This window comes from Gopherus flavomarginatus, chromosome 9 (assembly GCF_025201925.1).
Source record: "Gopherus flavomarginatus isolate rGopFla2 chromosome 9, rGopFla2.mat.asm, whole genome shotgun sequence".
Classification (NCBI taxonomy): domain Eukaryota; kingdom Metazoa; phylum Chordata; order Testudines; family Testudinidae; genus Gopherus; species Gopherus flavomarginatus.
The window spans coordinates 4,268,679-4,287,112 of record NC_066625.1 but is presented as its reverse complement, the minus strand read 5'-3'; positions in this window follow the sequence as shown (position 1 = coordinate 4,287,112).

Genomic DNA, 18,434 nt, shown 5'->3' with positions numbered 1-18,434 from the left:
GGGTGAAAGAGACAGACTTTTGCAGAGCTCTCTGTGTAGTTGAAAGCTCGTCTCCCCCCCCCCCCGCCCCCGGAAGCTGGTCCAATAAAAGATATTCCCTCACCCACCTTGTCTTTCTTGTGTGGTGATAGCACAGGCAAGAGGCTGGGCAACCTTCCTAAACACAAACCCCCATGCCAGAGTGTCTCAGGCGTGACCTTGGGGTGATGGGGTAGCTGAGGCTCCACAACTGCTCTGTTACGGGAGCTGCCTACAGCCATGGCATCTTGTCCTGCAAGATGTGCCCCCAGATCCCTTAAGCTAACCAGGGCTGAGCTAGGCCAGTATTTGGCTGGGGAGGCCTTCAGGGAAAACCCAGGCAGTCCAGGAACTGGCACCTACGATTCAGTAGGCGAGGTTCTTCCCTGAGTCAGCGTAGAACCAACGCCCTGCTCAGGCATTAGGGAGCACTGTGTTGCTAAAGGTGCTGTCTTTGGGATAAGCTGTAATACTGAGGGCCTGACTAAAGAGACCCTGAGGTACTTTTTGCCAGGAAAGAAATGTTCACCCCAAAGCCCTGGCTAAATTCCAACATGGTAGAGTCGGTTTCCCTGCATTTTCAGTTGAATCAGTTGTTCGTGTCCTATCCTATACTATTGTGTAGATTTGCTATTAAACATCTGCTCTCTTCCACCTTAGAGATGGCTGAAATGCTCTGCGACCTTTCCAGACTACAAATATCGTAATGGTTGAGTATTTCCCATATATTACTCAGCCTCTAGCTGTGACTGTGTTCTGCATGAGCTCCAACCAGGGTGTAGTCCCTGGTAAACAATACAGACAAAGCTGGAACTCGAGTTGTGCCTCTTTCTTTGGGTCTGAAGTGTATAGTTAATTTGTTGAATAAATTCCTCCCGAAGAACTGTGGTTCCATAGATCATGACAATAATAAACTGTGATAAATCTGGGGGTGCTCTTTGGTGATGATTAATACTGTAACTGGCCCTAGTGCTAGCGTGGTGTGTCTGTAGCAGAAATGGGGGTGGATATGTCACCCCTAGGGTCTGTCTGTCTAGCACAGCCTACCAGCTAGGGCAAGAGACAAGAGGCTTTTCTAACAGCTTATATTTAAGGGTCATTAAGAGACAATGTCATAGCAAGTAGCCTTACTGGCTCCTTGGCGAGCACCCAAACCTGTTTGCACCAGAGGAACCATCCAGAGTCCCACAGGGTATGTCTACACTGCACACTAAGCGCAGCCTCGGTGCAGACTCAGGTTTGAGCCCCAGCTCCCATTCCCTTCACGCAGAAATTAGTCTGACTCAGGCCAATAACCCCTCTTGACTAGGGCCCATGGACCCTTGGAGGCGGGTGAGTCAGAGCCTGATCCCACTGTGATGCGCATCAGAGCCCAGGCATGCTGCAGTGTAAATGCAGCTCAAGTCCGGGTTGCCAAACTCAGGCCTGGAGAGTCTGCCAGTCCTCTCCCAGAATTCCCTGGGGCTGTGATTCCCATCCCTTTAATTCCAAAACCTGCCATTTGCTTCCCAGACTCATGGGAGGATCTGGGCTTGCTGTGACCATGTGAGTTGGTCCAGCTCTGCTCCTATGACTTACAAGGAAAGCCTAGCACTTAGCTTGCAATGGAGCATCAGATTAGATGAGACTGAATGCAGGCGTCAGCTGGGTTTTGTTTTAAAATCCTCTCTCTCTAATGCTTTATTCCAACTGCTAACTAAAAACACAGTTTCAAGGCAGCTGCTGCTTGCTATCACTGATCTCAGGTTCCCAAAGGAGGAAATGCAGGGGGCCTGAGCTCATTCGGAGGGAGCTGCAGGGTGACGAGCGGTTCTAGCTCCTGGGCTGATGGTGGAAGAATGTTGAGACCCCACCAGGGGCCAGGAATGAGCAAGAGGCCAAACACTGGAGGGGGTTCACTCAGAGAGACCAGAACAGGAACAGAGGCGCAGTTAGCTCCGAAGTCGTGACAGCCATGAGGGTCACTGTCACTTCCCAGCAGGATGGTGACGTAATCACCCATTCAGCAAGCTGTGAAACTAGACACCATAGTGCCAGCTCCCATCAGAGGCCACCCAACAGGAAAGAGGAAGGACTTTCAGCCTCCGCCAGCTCAGGGCCAGAGCAGAGCTTGAGAGTGAGAGGTGAAAAGCCCCATAACTCACCCCCTGCCCCCTCAGGCACTCATCGCCCTGCAGGGAAGAGGTTTCTGGATGGACTCTGCATTGTCCAAGGCACTTGAAGGGCAGAGTGGGACAACAGGAATCTGAGCAGCAGATCTGTTCTTACAAGAGGTGACCTGTGGCCCAGCTGCAGCAGTTCCAGCTCTGAAGCCTGGTCTTGCAGGATTTACTTAGACCTAACCTGCCTCGGGCTATGAATTGGCTGATGAGTGCTTGGGCTGGGCTCAAACCTTTTTCTTTTCTGATCTAGTGTCCGGCAAATACGGTTGGGCTGGTTCTGCGCGTCAGAGTGCCGTCCGGGGGCTGAGGTGCTTCTCCGCCCTCCTTCCCTGTTGTTTCCCAGTTCCCTGGAATTTCCTAAACCCCAGTCGCAGAGACGATGGATTTTTTTCTGTGGCGAGAACCCGCTGACACAGGACCGCCTGGATCAATGTGTTTGGGCCAAGTCCTCCCCTTCCACGGGTGCACCTTGGCCTGCTGGAACCAGCGCGGTTCCAGTACAGAAATGGCGTGGCAGGTAGGCCGCAGCCACGTGCATGGGGGGCATTGCCTCAGGCGCTGTCCCTGTGGCCCGGCTCAGAGGCTGCAGGGTAGGAAGGCCAGGATGTTCTACCTCCAGCTGGCTGGATCTCCATTCTCCCCCTTGGAGGTACTGGAGTGACGTCCACAATGGTCTTGTGGAGAACCCCAGGCTGCATCCTTTCCACCAGGGCTGCACGCCTGGATTGGGCCTGTGGTTTGGCTGCAGGCGGAGATACGTCCTCATAGCTAAGACTGGCCATGAGCCGCTGCCCCACCCCCTTAGGCTGGTCTGTGCGTGCAGGTGGCGGGAGGGAAGGGACAGCGCGCAGGGCATGGCTCCAGCTGCTGTCTGCCTCCCTGCCGCACTGAGCCAGCAGCCCTCACTTTGAAGGGCATGGGCTGCTGCAGCTGCCCGTGCTGGCTTGACATCTGAGAGCTCTGCCCGCACCTGGGGCTGGGCCCCTCCTGACAGATATGCAGGGGCAGAAAGGGGCTGGGGCACAGAGCCACTGTCAGGTGCCTGCATCAGGCTGCCAGCTCCTCCCTTTGCACAGAAACCCCAGTGTCGGTCTGGCACTCACAGGCTGCCATGTCCAAGCAGTTAACAATGTGACCATGATGTGCCAGGCCCAAGGGAGCTCAGCGTGCAGGATTCCACAGAGGCCACGGTACCCAGGACAAGGTGAGCAACTACAGGAGAGTAACCTGGGGGAAGGAGGGATCTGGCGATATAAAGAGCAGAGGACATATTCCCCCTCCTTGTCACACTGGTCCCACTCCCACCTTCTGGGCTCTTCCCATCCTCCCAAGACACCTCCCAGTATCAGATCCCGCAGACTTGAACAATGAGCGAGCCCTGGTAGACAGTGGAGGAGGGCAGGCCCAGCCCCATTGGGTTTTAAAGGTCCCCAGCAATGAAACTGCCACCTGTTCCATTGGGGAGTGTAGTCCACACCCCCATAGAGCTCACTGCTAACAGATTTCCCTTTGCTCATTTTCACACACACACACTCCCCTCAAAGAGCCCCAAACAAAGCCATTTGAGCATCTGTGCCAGGAAGCCATGTGTCCCAGCCCCCCAGCGGTGGCGTTCTGAGCCTTGCTGCCGTGAGGGACTCTTGCCATTTTAAAACAGCTGTACCTCTTTGTATTACAGTCACACCTCAAGACCCAGCTGAAGTCAGGGCCCCTCTGGGCAAACACATGACAATTCCCTGCCCCAAAGAGCTCACAGTCTAGAGAGACAAGACAGACAATTGGAAGGAGGCAGGGCTATTACTCCCATTGTACCCAAGGTCACACAGGGAGTCTTTGTCAGAGACAGATATAGAACCCACATTCCCTGACTCCCAGTCCACTGCTTTAGTTCCCACTTCATTTAACCACTAGCTTGCCTCTCCATCATTTGTGAAATGTCCCCGGCAGGTGAACTTGAAGGGCCTGATTCTCCTCTCTCATTGGTGTAAATCAGGAGTAACTCGTTGATGTCAGTATTACACCAATGTACAACGCAGAATAAGCGGGAGGAGAATCTAGCTCAGATCTTTAACACCACAAAAGAGCCCAAACTGGAGTCTCAGAACTAAGGTGCACAAGGGTATCCAGGGCCAGATTCTCAATCTCGGTAAAGCATAGTTCCTAAGTTAGTCGGTTACTAACAGTGACCCGCGATGAGCCTCTTACATCTACATAAGAAAAAGAGGAGGAAACATCCTATGGGTATTGTTTAGCAAGTGTTTGATTCGGATCCAGACTGTTTAGTAATCTGTAGTGTTTTGGGGAGTCCTCAGGGTACACGAGTGGCTTTCTCCTGGGTTACTCTAACCAGCTTCAAGCTTCCCAGAAAAAACACTCCCAAAAAAACACAAGTGAGAAATTCTCAAGCCAGCTTCAAGATGCCACAGAGGCACAATCCACTTCCGGGAGAGAACAGCATCAGTACCTGCTCTGGGCAGTGCAGGGGTGGGGCAGCTGACACCTGGCATGCTGTCTGTCTGAGCGCTTAATTCCCTGCCAGCAACATCTTCTGGACCAAATCCTGCTTTTGGAAGTCATTTGTGATAAGACACGACATATCAGCACCCTTAATGAAAAACCCAGCTGCCTAAAGGCTGATTGCAAGAGAACAAAGGAAATGTTTTAGACACTTGTTAAAGACAAAGACAAGCCCTGATTTCAAAAAAACAAAAAAACCTGGAGCGGACTAGAAGTATATTGTTTACAGGGGCCAAGGATAAGAAATGTAGCCTTTCATGTAGGCTGGTATGAGAGGTTTTGCCAGAGAACTTTAGGAATGTGTTTGGTTCCCTCTAACTCCATCAGCTGTGGCTAGGAATAGTTAATTTCTCAGTGACTGTTTGAATCCCTCTCAAATGTTTCCTGCATTGTGCATTACTTCTCTCCACATGAGAGTCACCCTCATCCTCCAGACACAGCTGAATTTCCGTGGTGCTAGGCACACTTTGTAAGGTCCTTCAGGATCCTTCCAGCTAAAGGACACTCAAATAGTGCTGGGATAGTTATTGTGTGTCAATTACTCACCTAACTAATCCTGTGTCACTGGGTCAAATCTGACCAACACTGAACAAACTGTGATAGCTGTTCGGTGGTGTGTGTAACAAACAGGTGATCTCAGCTTAGTTCCTCATGGATGGATGTCCATAGCAAGATTGTCCCCAAGCTGCTTCTCTGCTAGGTGAAAAAGCATTGCAAGAAACCACAGTTTGGAATGGCTGGGGGTGCCCCAGTTCTCAGTGGTGATCCCCTTAGTTCCCCTCATTCACATCTATCTAGCTCAATGAGTTACCATAGCAATTTAAGGTGGTTATAGAATCCCCAAAAATGTTACTATCGGGCACCTTGCTGTGTGAAGTGGCACATTGCAGCATATTTTCCAATCTATTGCTGCATAGTTTCCAGAACATCAGCACTTAACACATTTTTTTACCGTAAGCTTACACTTTACTGGTACAGGGTTATCTCTCGGTCAAGCACTCATGCCAACCTGTTTTAGGCCTGAGGCGTTGTAAGACCAACCTACATATTTTACTGCCCTAAAGGCTGCAGCCCTTGTGTTACAATCTTATCTCAGGTTTCAGAGTGGCAGCCGTGTTAGTCTGTATCAGCAAAAAGAACAAGGAGTCCTTGTGGCACCTTAGAGGCTAACAAATGTAATTGTTTGCTAGCCCACGAAAGCTTATGCCCAAATAAATGTGTTAGCCTCTAAGGTGCCACAGTACTCCTCATTCTTTTAACCTTATCTTACTTATATACCTAGTACATTTTTACCAATACATGCTTCTCAATCCTATACTCCTATAATACTATCCCACATATTCCTTCAGTTTAAATCTATTCATTAGACACTGATTACATATGGGATAACCACAGCAATAGATAACACAATGAAATTATTATATGAGGTGATTAGCTACAATCTTTTCAGTATCAGAGAGGTAGCTGTGTTAGTCTGGATCTGAAAGAGCAGCAAAGAGTCTTGTGGCACCTTATAGACTAACAGACGAATTAGAGCATAAGCTTTCGTGGGTGAATACCCACTTCCTCAGATGCATGACATGGGTATTCACCCACGAAAGCTCAGGCTCCAAAACGTCTGTTAGTCTATAAGGTGCCACAGGACTCTTTGCTGCTCTTACTAATCTTTTCAGTATAACAGAGTGGGAAGAAGCACTTGGTATCCATTCACTGAGAAGACGTCCTGTGGAGCAGGGGTGCTTCAAGAAAGTTTGATTCTGTGAAGCCAGCCAGCTGCAACAGACTGAACTTTGGAGGCTGGGGGACCTACTTTATTAGATAGGAGAGATAATAGTTAAGTGTAGGACCTAGTTTGCCTTCTATGGTTTTGTTTTGTATTGTAACCATTTGTTTCCATCACTATCATTTCTAGTGGAATCTCTATCCTTTCTTACAGAAACCTGCTTTTGTTTTATGATAAGTGCCCACCAGTGCTGCATGTTACACAGAGACAACTATTTAAGGCAAAACTAGTAAACTGGGCAGAGGATCTGGGATTTCTGTGAGCAGCCAGAGTCAGGGACTAGATGTCACAGAGGAAATCTTCAAAGGGGACTCTGGGACTGGGGTGCCCCTATCATTAACCTGCAAGGCAAAGGCAGGGCTGACATAGCCCAGAGGCAAGTGTATGAGTGGTTGACAGGCTGGCACTGTGAGGAAGCTGACCCTCAGCCACCCCAGGCAAGTCTACCTCTTGCTGGAGTCAGAAAATAATAAGGCGACTCTCAGTCCTGGGTACGCCAGGAACCATCACAGTAACCATTAAAACATGTTGGTTTTCAGCTAAATTGAGCCTTTGCTCTAAATTTGGTGTTTCTTTTTGCTAACCAGGATGATACATCTATAAATATTTATTTTAAACAACTATATAGCTTAACTTGCATTTAGTCAGATTCTTATTTCTTTTTGCTAACCAGGATGATACATCTATAAATGTTTATTTTAAACAACTATATAGCTTAACTTGCATTTAGTCAGATTCTTATTTTTTATGTTAAAAATGGTGAATGATGCATTTCTTATTTACGTTTTTCCTTGTGGTTTGTGTCCAGTTTCACTTGGATGGAAATTAAAATTCCATTAAAATGCATAAAAACAGAATTTACTATTTTTTTATTAAATAAAACTACCTGAAAAGTTTCAGATAAATAAATAAAAAAGTTTATCAAACCGTGTTTTACATTTACAGCTGATCTAATAAACAAAGGAAATGTTATGTGTAGTTAATGAATTGAACTGATTGTTTCTGGCCACCATTGTCTTTCAATATTTTAGAACTAGTAGATCTCACCCTCTCACACCTAATTTTTATTCTTAGACTGGAAGAAGAAAACAAGCTTTGCTGCTTTTTCAGCTCCTAATCAGTCTCAGCTTTGAATTAACTAGTCACAAAAGTAGTTGAATAAAACGCTGCTGCCAAAAGCTGGTTTAGCACTTCAACAAACCCTTGACCATTGACTTCCACTAGTTCAGTGGTTTGACTTTCCTTAAAACCTGGCAGCAAACATGTACTGCTAACATTATTTTCCATATATAATTGAAAATTTGAACAAATATAGTAAGTTTAGACCTTAACATAGGTGGTTGGTTTCAAATTTAAATAGATTTTTTAAAAATTAAACCTGTATTTATTTTAAATTTAAAATATCTATCTATCTATCTATCTATCTATCTATCTATCTATCTATCTATCTATATATATATTTTTAATCCATTTTTTAAAATGATAGATATTCATCCTCCCTGGCCACTGCACACACAACTCTCCCCTTAGGAAGAGGCTGTGACAGAGAACAAACCATATGTGACCGATGTGTTTAATGCACTATTGGAAGGTGTTCAGATACTAGTGAAGAAGATGGTATAAGAACCCATCTAAAACAGAATATATAAATTCTACCTCCCTCAGTTCTTATCTATAAATGGGGATAATTCCTGGCCTCTCCCTGGAAAGGTAATGTGAGTGGTCAATAATGTTTAAGTGCTTTGAGATCTTTGGATGAAAGTCACACTCTAGACTTAAATATTAGGGGAGGGAAATCAGAGATTCAAGAGGATCAGGGAGACATGTCTTTCCATCTGCCCCCCCAGAAGCACCCAGCTGAATGGGATGCAAATACAGAACAATGCAAAGGTGACAGAGCTAACTGGCTTTTATTTCCTTTTATGTTCACTGGATTCAGAAGCTAAATCCAGTGGGGAGGGAGATCCTTTGTGACTGCTTGTGAAATCAACATACTTAGGTGCTAAAACATGTCTTAAGGGCTCCTGTTACAAGCACCTGTTGCAACACGCTCATCATCCCTTTGGGAGCAGCCCACAGATTTTACTAAAGGTTGTGTTTTCTCTGTTCATTTGTCAGCGGTTATGCAAGGGACAGGGGATATATTTAGGAACACAGTTTCCAGCTAAGATGGTGAGGAAAGTTGCTCCATTGCAGGTGAAAGTTTCCTGCTTTGTTCTAAGAAAAGGAGATCAAAGATCACACTTCAAAGGATTTGATAAGATGTCAGCACAGGACATGTTTGTGTTGAGGCTGGAGTGGAAGACATGAAGACAGTATTCAGGGTGGTTCTCTGGGTCTCAAGGGTGCATGGCTGTAGTTTCTAAAGCAGCTTCTCAGGCCACAAAACAAACTTCCATGATGCTATATGCTGCTTGTCTCTCCACCCCAGAAGCAGCTATATTTCAGCAGTGCTGCACGGTACATACTTTCTGGGGCACCTTGGGATCCTTCAAGAGGAAAGGCAACAGGAGTGAGGTTTGAATGATGTGAATTGAACGAGGCAGGGATCCCATAATGAATAAGACAGGGCCCCAAGGCTCAGTGCATTCCTTTGCACCAAATTCTATGTGCAGTGACCTCAGCATAAATGTGTAGTAACTCTGAATTCCTGCCAGCGTAACTCAAGCCTTGTCTTCACAAGAGAAGAAGGTATGTTCTGATCTCATGTTAACTAACATTGGTAAAATCCTGCTGTGGACAAGGCAGTTGTAGTTTTCACATGTAAGCTGCCCTAGCCTCCTCTCTAGTGTTCCCCTTGACTTGTTGGCACATGTGAAAACTACAAGCTGCTTTGTCTTCACTAGCTTTTTACCTGGTATTAGCTAGCTGTAGTTATACACCCCTTTATTTCCTAGTGAAGGAGAAGACGTTTTTGTTCCATTCTCCCCCTCCATCGAATTGAGAGAACAATACTTACCCACCTCCTGGGGGAGCTCTGAAGGTTAATTCATTAGTGTTTGTCTTGCTCCTTGAGGTCCTTGGAGGGAAGGTTTCATGGAAGTAAGCACTTTGACAGGTAATGTATGTAATCATCTGTTCTACTGTTAAATGAGTGATGTTTGAACATACATAAACCGCTCTTTCCCATTGGAATTGCAAAGGCACAAAACTGTTAAAGAAAAACTTTTATCAAACTTTCCCAAAGCTCAGAAGGTGCACGTTTTCAATTAAGGGTCAAGCCAGTCCTTACTGGAGCCAAACCAGTTCCCTCCTGCCCTAATTAATGAATTCAAACTTTTCCCTTAGCCCCACTGGCTCTATCATAAAGGAGAAAAAATGCTCCCTCGGGGAGAGTTGCATAAAGATGGGGAGCTGCAGGAAATATTTTGACTAAAGGAACCTCCGGTTGTAACTTTCCCATCTGCTTTTATAGAGCTACTTTAAAGTCACAACATTTGTGATCAACAAGCAGCTGGCTGGGCACAAACTAACAATTACAAGTCAGGTTTAAAGCTTATATGGGAGCATCTACACACAAATTACACTGGTTTCACTAAGCCAATTTAAAGTAAAGGGGTACAACTTGTGTGTGCAGATAAACCCTTTATCAGGAGGTGACAAAGTGATGTTTGTGCCTTGGCTGGCCAGTGAACATATCCGAAAGGAGACTAATGGGTGTCCTATACACCAAACAGTTTATGAGGGTCACAGGTAGAAAGGCATGTATGGGCATCGGGTCAGTGTTGTGGCAGGCGTCTCTTGTTGGGCGAGGGCTCCATTAAGTTATGTAATAACAAAGCCTTTCCTGGTAGAGCTAAGCTTCTTTCTTATGCTAAATATTTGCCGAATTTTAGCGTGTTATTTTTTCTGCCAATGATTCATTTGTACGTCAATACACAGGGTTTTTTAACCTGGTGCAATAACTTCTGTTCTATTTCCTTGCTGGTAATTACTCCACAAGCATCAATATGACAAACTCCTAAAGATAGTTAACTAGTGCTTTGTAACTGATTCACTAGTTTTGTGGGCAATTCCTCTAGAACTGAACAGACCATGATATGGAGGTATTATTGTGTCATTCTAAAGAATGCAGTTGCTCCCTGCTGGAGACCTGTATCAAATCATTTAAAAAACCCTAGAGATCTTGGGTAAACTTTTCAAAAGTGCCTAGCTGACTTAGGCTGAAAGTCAACAGGACTTGCACTCCTAAGTCACCTACGTGCTTTTGAAAATGTTATCCTTTGTATTGTATCTGGGTGCCACATTTTCTGCTGGAGTAAATGGGTAATGCGTCATTGAAGTCAGTTCATGCCAGTAGAGTCTGGCCCAAGAGATTTGCAGAGTATTACATTTCTGTGGAACCCTATTAAATGCTCCAGGACTGCTGCTTTTTTAGGAAGCATGGAAACTCCTTCCAGGAGCCTCGTACCCGGTACATCACGGGATCTGGAGCCAGAGATGTCAGCTAACTGCCTGCAGGACTTTTGCACCAAAACACACACCACACTTCCATTGAAGATCCTCCATTCAGTCACTCAGCAGTAGGATTAATGCCCTGTCTTGTAGCTTGCAGCCAGACTCATTTGCACTTACATATTCTGTTCCCTCTGAAAACATCCTTTGCCTTTTCATAGCACCTTCCACCCGAGGAACTAAAAGCACTCCATGGTGAGCTATCTGGGGCAGGGAGTCTCTTTGTTCTGGGTTTGCACAGCACCTAGGACAATGGGGTGATCCTAGGTGTGATGCTGGCAGAATGGGCCATGTCAGAGGGTACTCAGGTCAATTCCCTTGTGCACTAGTATAGATCAAAGGGATTTGTATTTGGGGTGGGATAGCTCAGGGGTTTGAGCATTGGCCTACTAAAACCCAGGGTTGTGAGTTCAATCCCTGAGGGGGCCATTAAGGGAACTGGGGTAAAACTCTGGGGATTGGTCCTGCTTGGAGCAGGGGGTTGGACTAGATGACCTCCTGAGGTCCCTTCCAACCCTAATAGTCTATGATTCTATAATGGGATGGCACATGCTTTTTTATTTATTTATTTATCTGTGTCCTAGTAATGTAATGGCAAACATTTACATTGCAAACACCTCTTTACTATATAACTCACCAGATATCAAAGCAGCCTTGTGGAATGCTGATTCCAAACCAAATGGTCATTGTGCGTGATGACCTGAGGTCAGAGACTCACAGTGCATTCCTCCCTCACCATCATCAAAGGAAAAGCCCAGGTGGGTAGAGAGACTGTCAGCGCGTCTTCTGTGAGAAGAAGATATAAGAGGGGTCGGCAACCTTTCAGAAGCGGTGTGCCAAGTCTTCATTTATTCACTCTGATTTAAGGTTTCGCGTGTCAGTAATGCATTTTAACGTTTTTGGAAGGTCTCTTTCTATAAGTCTATAATATATAACTAAACTATTGTTGTATGTAAAGTAAATAAGGTTTTTAAAGTGTTTAAGAAGCTTCATTTAAAATTAAATTAAAATGCAGAGCCCCCCGGGCCAGTGGCCAGGACTCGGGTAGTGTGAGTGCCACTGAAAATCAGCCATAGGTTGCCTACTCCTGAGATATAAGAATGGACCCAAAGAAAGATGGGTCCTTCACCTCTGAACTGTTTGGATTCTTACCGGGAAGTAAGTGTACAGATGCAAAGCAGAGATCCCCAGAGACAATCTGGGTACTCAGAAAAGACTTGTGGGAAACAGTTACATCTCTGCCACCATTTGGAGTTACAAATTGGTTCACCTTTACATCAATTTTACCTTTCACCTCTGAATAACTCATTCTTTTTCTTAGCTAATAGACCTTTAGTTAGTTTACTATAGAATTGGGAGTCAACATGGTCTTTGGTGTCAGATCTGGAGTCCCAGCTGATCTGGAGTAAGTGACTGATTTCTTGGAACTGGAAGCAACCTGATGTGGTGTGATTTTGGGGGTTAAGTGACCTTTTGTCACAAAGTCCTGTTTGTCTGGGTGGCAGAGTCTAAGAGGACTGTCTGTGACTCCATGGTAAACCTGGGATAGTGATCCAGGAGTTCACACTTATTACTGGTGTGGTGAAATCTAATGATAGAACATACCACCAGGGTGTGGCATCTGCTCTTGTTTTCTGACAGTCTGCCCTGAGGTTAGCACACACGGTTGTGAGCCACTCCAGACAGCGTGACATTAGGCAATATAGTCATACAGATAATAATAACAGCAATTATTTAATGAAGTCTCATCACAGCCCTGAGTTTTATTACTGCCGTTTCACTCCGACAACACGCAGTTAGGAAGAGAGGTGCCTATTCAACAGGATTCACTGTGCCCCGTCTTTTAGATATAAATTAGATAAAAAAAGATGCATTGTTGGCAAGTCCCCTGCACTTCAAAGTTACAGGCCTTCACTAAGCCCAGCTGCTCTAAATTACAGGGTCAGGTAACACTCTGATGGGGGGAAGGGGACAACAATGCAGAAACGGGAGCCCTGCGGTTATTCCCTCCAAGAACTACATTCCCTAAGCAATTTTTTCAAACAAAGAGCCCTCAGTTTGCAGCAGTCTGTGTCATGTCCCTGGTTACTGAGAGCTCCTGAAATCAAAGCCTTGAGATCTGAGAGGGCAGTGTGTGAACTCGTGCGCTAGGTGCATCTATTGGACATCATTAAACTGCAGAGCTGGTTGAGAAACAAAGACTAAAGCAACCAAAGTTCCACTGGCCTCAATGTAAAAACTGTGATGGGTTAGCTGGCTACTTCTTTCGTCGATTCCAAGGCCAGAAGGAAGCACTGTGATCATCTAGTCTGACCACCTGCGTAGCACCAGCCAGAGAGCTGCCCTCAAATCATTCCTAGACAGATAGTTTAGACAAACATCCAGTCTTGATTTAAAATTTGTCAGTGATGAAGAATCCACCCAGACCCTTGGGAAACTGTTCAATGATTAATTACTGGACTGTTAAAAGTTTACACATTATTTCCTGTCTGAATTTGCCTAGCTTCAACTTCAAGTCATTGGATAACATTATACTTTTCTCTGCTCCCCAGAAGAGCCCAGTATTAAATATTTGTTCCCCATGTAGGTACTTATAGCCTGTAATCAAGTCACTCCCTCCCCCCCTTCTGTTTGTTCAGCTAAATAGACAGACTCAAGGAGTTCATTCATGATAAGGCAGGTTTTCTAATCTTGTTATCCTTCTCTGAACTCTCTCCAATTTATCAATACCCTTCTCGAATTGTGTGCACCAGACTTGGACACAGTATTTTAACAGTGGTCACACTAGCACCAAATACAAAACTCAAGCAATCTCTCTGCTCTTCCTTGAGATTCCCGTTTATGCATCAAAGGATCGCACAAACCCCTTCTGGCTGCAGCATCGCCCTGGGAGCTCATGTCTGGCTGAGTATCCACACACATACACAACCCAAATCTTTTTCAGAGCCACTGCTTCCCAGGATAGAGTCCCCCATCCTGTAAGTATGGCCTATGTTCTTTGTTCCTAGATAGATACATTTAGCCATATTTAAATGCATATTGCTTGCTTGCACCCAGTTTACCAAGTGATCCTGATCACTCTGTATCAGTGATGTATCCTTCTCCTCATTATTACCACTCTTCCAATTTTTGTGCCATCTGCAAACTTAATCATCACTGCTTGTCCCAAAGTCCTGATCAGGATTCAACACCTTGTTCAGTCCAGCAGCTTTATTTAATATTTAAAAAAAGGTGACATGAAACAATTTGCTGCCTGGGAGGGAGCTTAGAGATGCTTTGCTTGGTTGGAAGGTCAGATTGCACCCAAGCAGCAGAACCCCCAGCTGGCTGCAGTACAGAAAATCATGGCTAGAAAAGATCTGAAAAGCAACTCGTAAAGAAGTGCCGTTCTAATGGGTTACCAAGTAAAACACCAAAACCAGCAGATGAGCCCAAAAGAGAGTGAACAAAATGGAGAGAAACAAAGGTGGGAAGAATGGGATGAAATAACGTTTATAAGTCACTCTATGACAACAAGATATTAGTATTCATTATTAGTTCTATTTTAATATTCATCAGACATTTTATTGTTGTTAATAAATAACTGACATCAGTCCTTGCAGTTCTAGAACTCATTTCATTCAGAGTCTGTGAACAGCTTTACTTACTCCTCCTATCACCCTTTGTGAGGTTACCCAGTATTATTATCTCTGTTCAGCAAGTGGGAAATTGAAGGCAAAATTCTGTCCTGACCTGTACCCCAGAGAACCCACTTAAGTCCACGGGACAAAAGGGAGTTGTAAATAAAGGCAGAATTTGGCTCATAAAGTTTAACTGACCTGCCTAAGGCCACATAATGAGTCAGTAGCAGAGGTGGGACTGGAACCCAGGTGTTCTGATGGCTAATCCACTATGCTATCCACTAGACCACATTCCTTCCCTTACAGGGAAAAACTCAAGAGTTTATATTTTTATTTTTTGATTGAATTAAAGTGCCTCCTTTTTCCCTAGAGGTAAAGTAGGTCTCCTGGCTCCCTTGAGCCATGAAGGCCTCTTTATTTCCCCCTTTACACTCCTGGCCACTCTCTAAGTCCCACATTGCACAGACCAGTTGGCACATACTGTTCTTTCGCCGACCAGAAGGAGGCACTCTGGAGTAGAATGAAGCACTTCCTCCCACCCCCCAGTGGAGAGTTTTGCTACCTCCTCTTCTCCTCCAGGCCCCTCTGTCTAATGCAGCCAGTTTTGTTTTTAAAGCAGTAAGTCGTATTTATGTGTCCCCACTCCTGTAAAAAAAAAATCCAAGACCAGGAAGTAAAGAGATGATCATACTGGATATAACTATGCACCACTGAGATCACTTTGGCCTCCAGGCATCCCCTCCCCTGTGTTTAGCTACTGTAATACTGGACTGTAAAGTGTTCTGGGAAACTCCCCTCTGGCCACCCTGCTTGTCTGCCCTACCCAGTTTTACTGTCAAAACTTATGTCCACACCCAAAGTCAACACAACAAAAATCACCAAAGGGTGTTCACACTTGCTCCATCTGTCGGCAGATCATGTCCACATTGGGGACAACATCATCGAGAATGTGAGCAATGCACCATGGGGATGTTTCCCATAGTGCAGCGTTGTGGGAAGGAAGAGCTGATCGCTGCATGAGTTCTTACACAGCCCCCTCAGCTGCCAAGAGCAGCATCATGAGCAGCTCTGTGAGCTCTCCGTGCTCAGGCATGGCAAGGCAGCACCACAGTCTGTCCCCCTCCCCTGGCAGCAGCTGTCTGTGTTCCTAGTGCCAGGCAGAACAGGAGCACTCCAATGATTTGCTCTTCGTTCGTCAAATGGAGCAGCACCTGGATACCTTGCCTGAGCTTTGAAAGGGAGGGGTGCATCCCTGCAGGGCAGCAGAGATCAAAACACTGAGCAGAGCATTCAGGGCAGGCATTGTGGGATACTGGGGGAAGCCAGTTCTGTCCACAAAACAATCAGCAGCATCTACACTGGCTCTTTGTTGATAATAAAGGGAGGGGAAAAGACAAAAGTCTCTCATAGGGATGGAAGTTTTTTGTCGCCAAAACTGGGTGTTTTTTGTGACAAAAATCCCATTGTAGTGTGCATGCTCTTATTATGTGGAGATATACCTGTCTGACAGAGCTGGAAGGCACCTTGAAAGGTCATCAAGTGCAGTCCCCTGCCTTCATAGCAGGACCAAGTACTGTTCCTGATAGATTTTTGCCCTGATTCCTAAATGGGCATCTCAAGGACTGAACTCACAACGCCATGCTTAGCAGACCAAGTCTCAAACCACTGAGCTATCCCTTCCCCACTTGCTACTTTGGTGCCAAAATTTGATAGTGTAGTCAAGGCCTAAGCGTAAGGCTCTGTTCCCTAGACCAAAACCAAAACCAAACAAATCCACCCACAGCACCTACATTTAACCAGGAAAGATAGTAACAAGTATGTTTCCTCATTGGTGTCAAATACATTTCCCCACAAAACTGCACCCACATAAATGGGGGATGGGTGAAGACCTCTTTAAACAAAATCAGGCCTAAAGCATATTAGGAATCCAGGTCAGAGCCAACAAAACCAGGAGGTTTAGAATATTGGTCAAAGATGAGCTTTCTAACCTTTCTGAAGGTGGCCTTTTGCCTTCTGGAAACATTACTTTGCATGGTGCTAACTATCTAGTATCAGAGGATAACACTCTACCAGGGAACTTCATGTTTTATAGCAGCTTTCAGACAACACTTTGCAGAGTTCATAATGCAATAGAATTAACCCTACCAGCAGAAAGTCATTTAGAAGCTTGGGCATGGGGGTGGGGAGAGAAAGATATTTTCAGCGGAGATAAGAAATGAGCTGGAAGAAGGACAAGATGTAGAAGTACAGGCAGGCTGTTTCCAGATGGTGAGGGTTGTGGAGGAGAAGACTCTTATGCCCAGGGATATGGAGGAGGCTTGTGCTAGATGAGTAGAAGAGGGAGAGGAAAAGGGGACAAGTACCCACCCCAGAATGCTGTTATGTAGCTTCCTGCAGTGGTATTCCTCTGAGATCAGCTAGAGAAGCTCTTATACAGGACACAGAGGCTGCAGCAATGGCAGGGAAATTACAAACGAGGACTCCATAGAGACTATTCCGCTTGTGAGGCAGGTACCCTGGCGGGAATGAAATACCATTTCCATAGCAATCCAATAAAAGACAAAGCTTCACCCCACGTCAGATCAGAGGTTCTGTCCAGAGATGAGGGACCTGTAGGCAACATGTGACACTCCTCATCCATCTCAGGAGTCAAGCCTCTGTTCCCGCCGTTGGACAAGGCACAATTCTCAGGTCCTGTGGCACCTTATAGACTAACAGACATTTTGGAGCATGAGCTTTCGTGGGTGAATACCCACTTTGTCAGATCCATGTAGTGGAAAATTTCCACTACATGCATCTGACGAAGTGGGTATTTCACTCACGAAAGATCATGCTCCAAAACGTCTGTTAGTCTATAAGATGCCACAGGATTCTTTGCTGCTTTTACAGATCCAGACTAACACGGCTACCCCTCTGATAATTCTCAGGTCATTACACACCCATCCTTGCAAGGGTTGAAGACACAGTGGCTAACTTTGGAAGTTCACATCTCATGTTTGAAACAGTCTTCACCATTTCAAACAGGTTTCTCCTACCCAGGGTTGAATGAGCCTATCAGTGAGTTTTCTCATTAGCTTCAAGGGGCTTTGGATCAGGCCCCCAGAGAGGGTGAATGGCTCTGTACTACTTGACTTGTACCGAGAGACTCTGCAGACAGACTTTCTTTTTTCACCTGGTATTTACTGGTGTTTCAGCTGTGTTGAAATGGGAAGAGCGGGGATTTTGCTCATCAGGAAGAACAGGGTTTGTAAACCCTGTTCAAACCAAACCTCCAGGATGTGTGCAGCATTTCCCCCCACTCAGTCCAGCTAGTGTGTCTTTACCTACTGCCACACACGCTAGTGCTGGGATCTCAGTTACGCTTCATGCAGATCAGTGCACACACTAATTGATCCTGTCTTGTATTAATGGTTTTTCTGGTGTCCAGCCTAGCTATGTCCTCTCTTAGCTGATGTCAAGAAGGGCAGTTAGGTGATGGGAAACCCGGACGGAATAGTTCTATAGCATAGTGTGCTCCATTTCTGTAGGACTAGCTAAAAGTTTCCTGCAGGGAAACCAAACATACATCTGCTCACCAAATGGGAAGAGTGTACTTAGTGGTTAGAGCAGGGGACTGCAAGTCAGGACATCTGGGTTGTAGTCCCAGCTCTGCCACTTACTCACTGTGAGGGCAAGTCAGTTCAGCTCTGTGCCTCAGTTTCCCCACAGGGGAAACACTTCCCTACTTCTCTGGGGTCGAGGTTTGCATGGACTAGCTAATTATTTATCCAACACACTTTGTACAACTTTATACAACATTTATACAACTATTTATACAACACACAACATGGGCTAGCTAACTATTTATACAACACACTTCCCATAATTATGCTGGTTCTA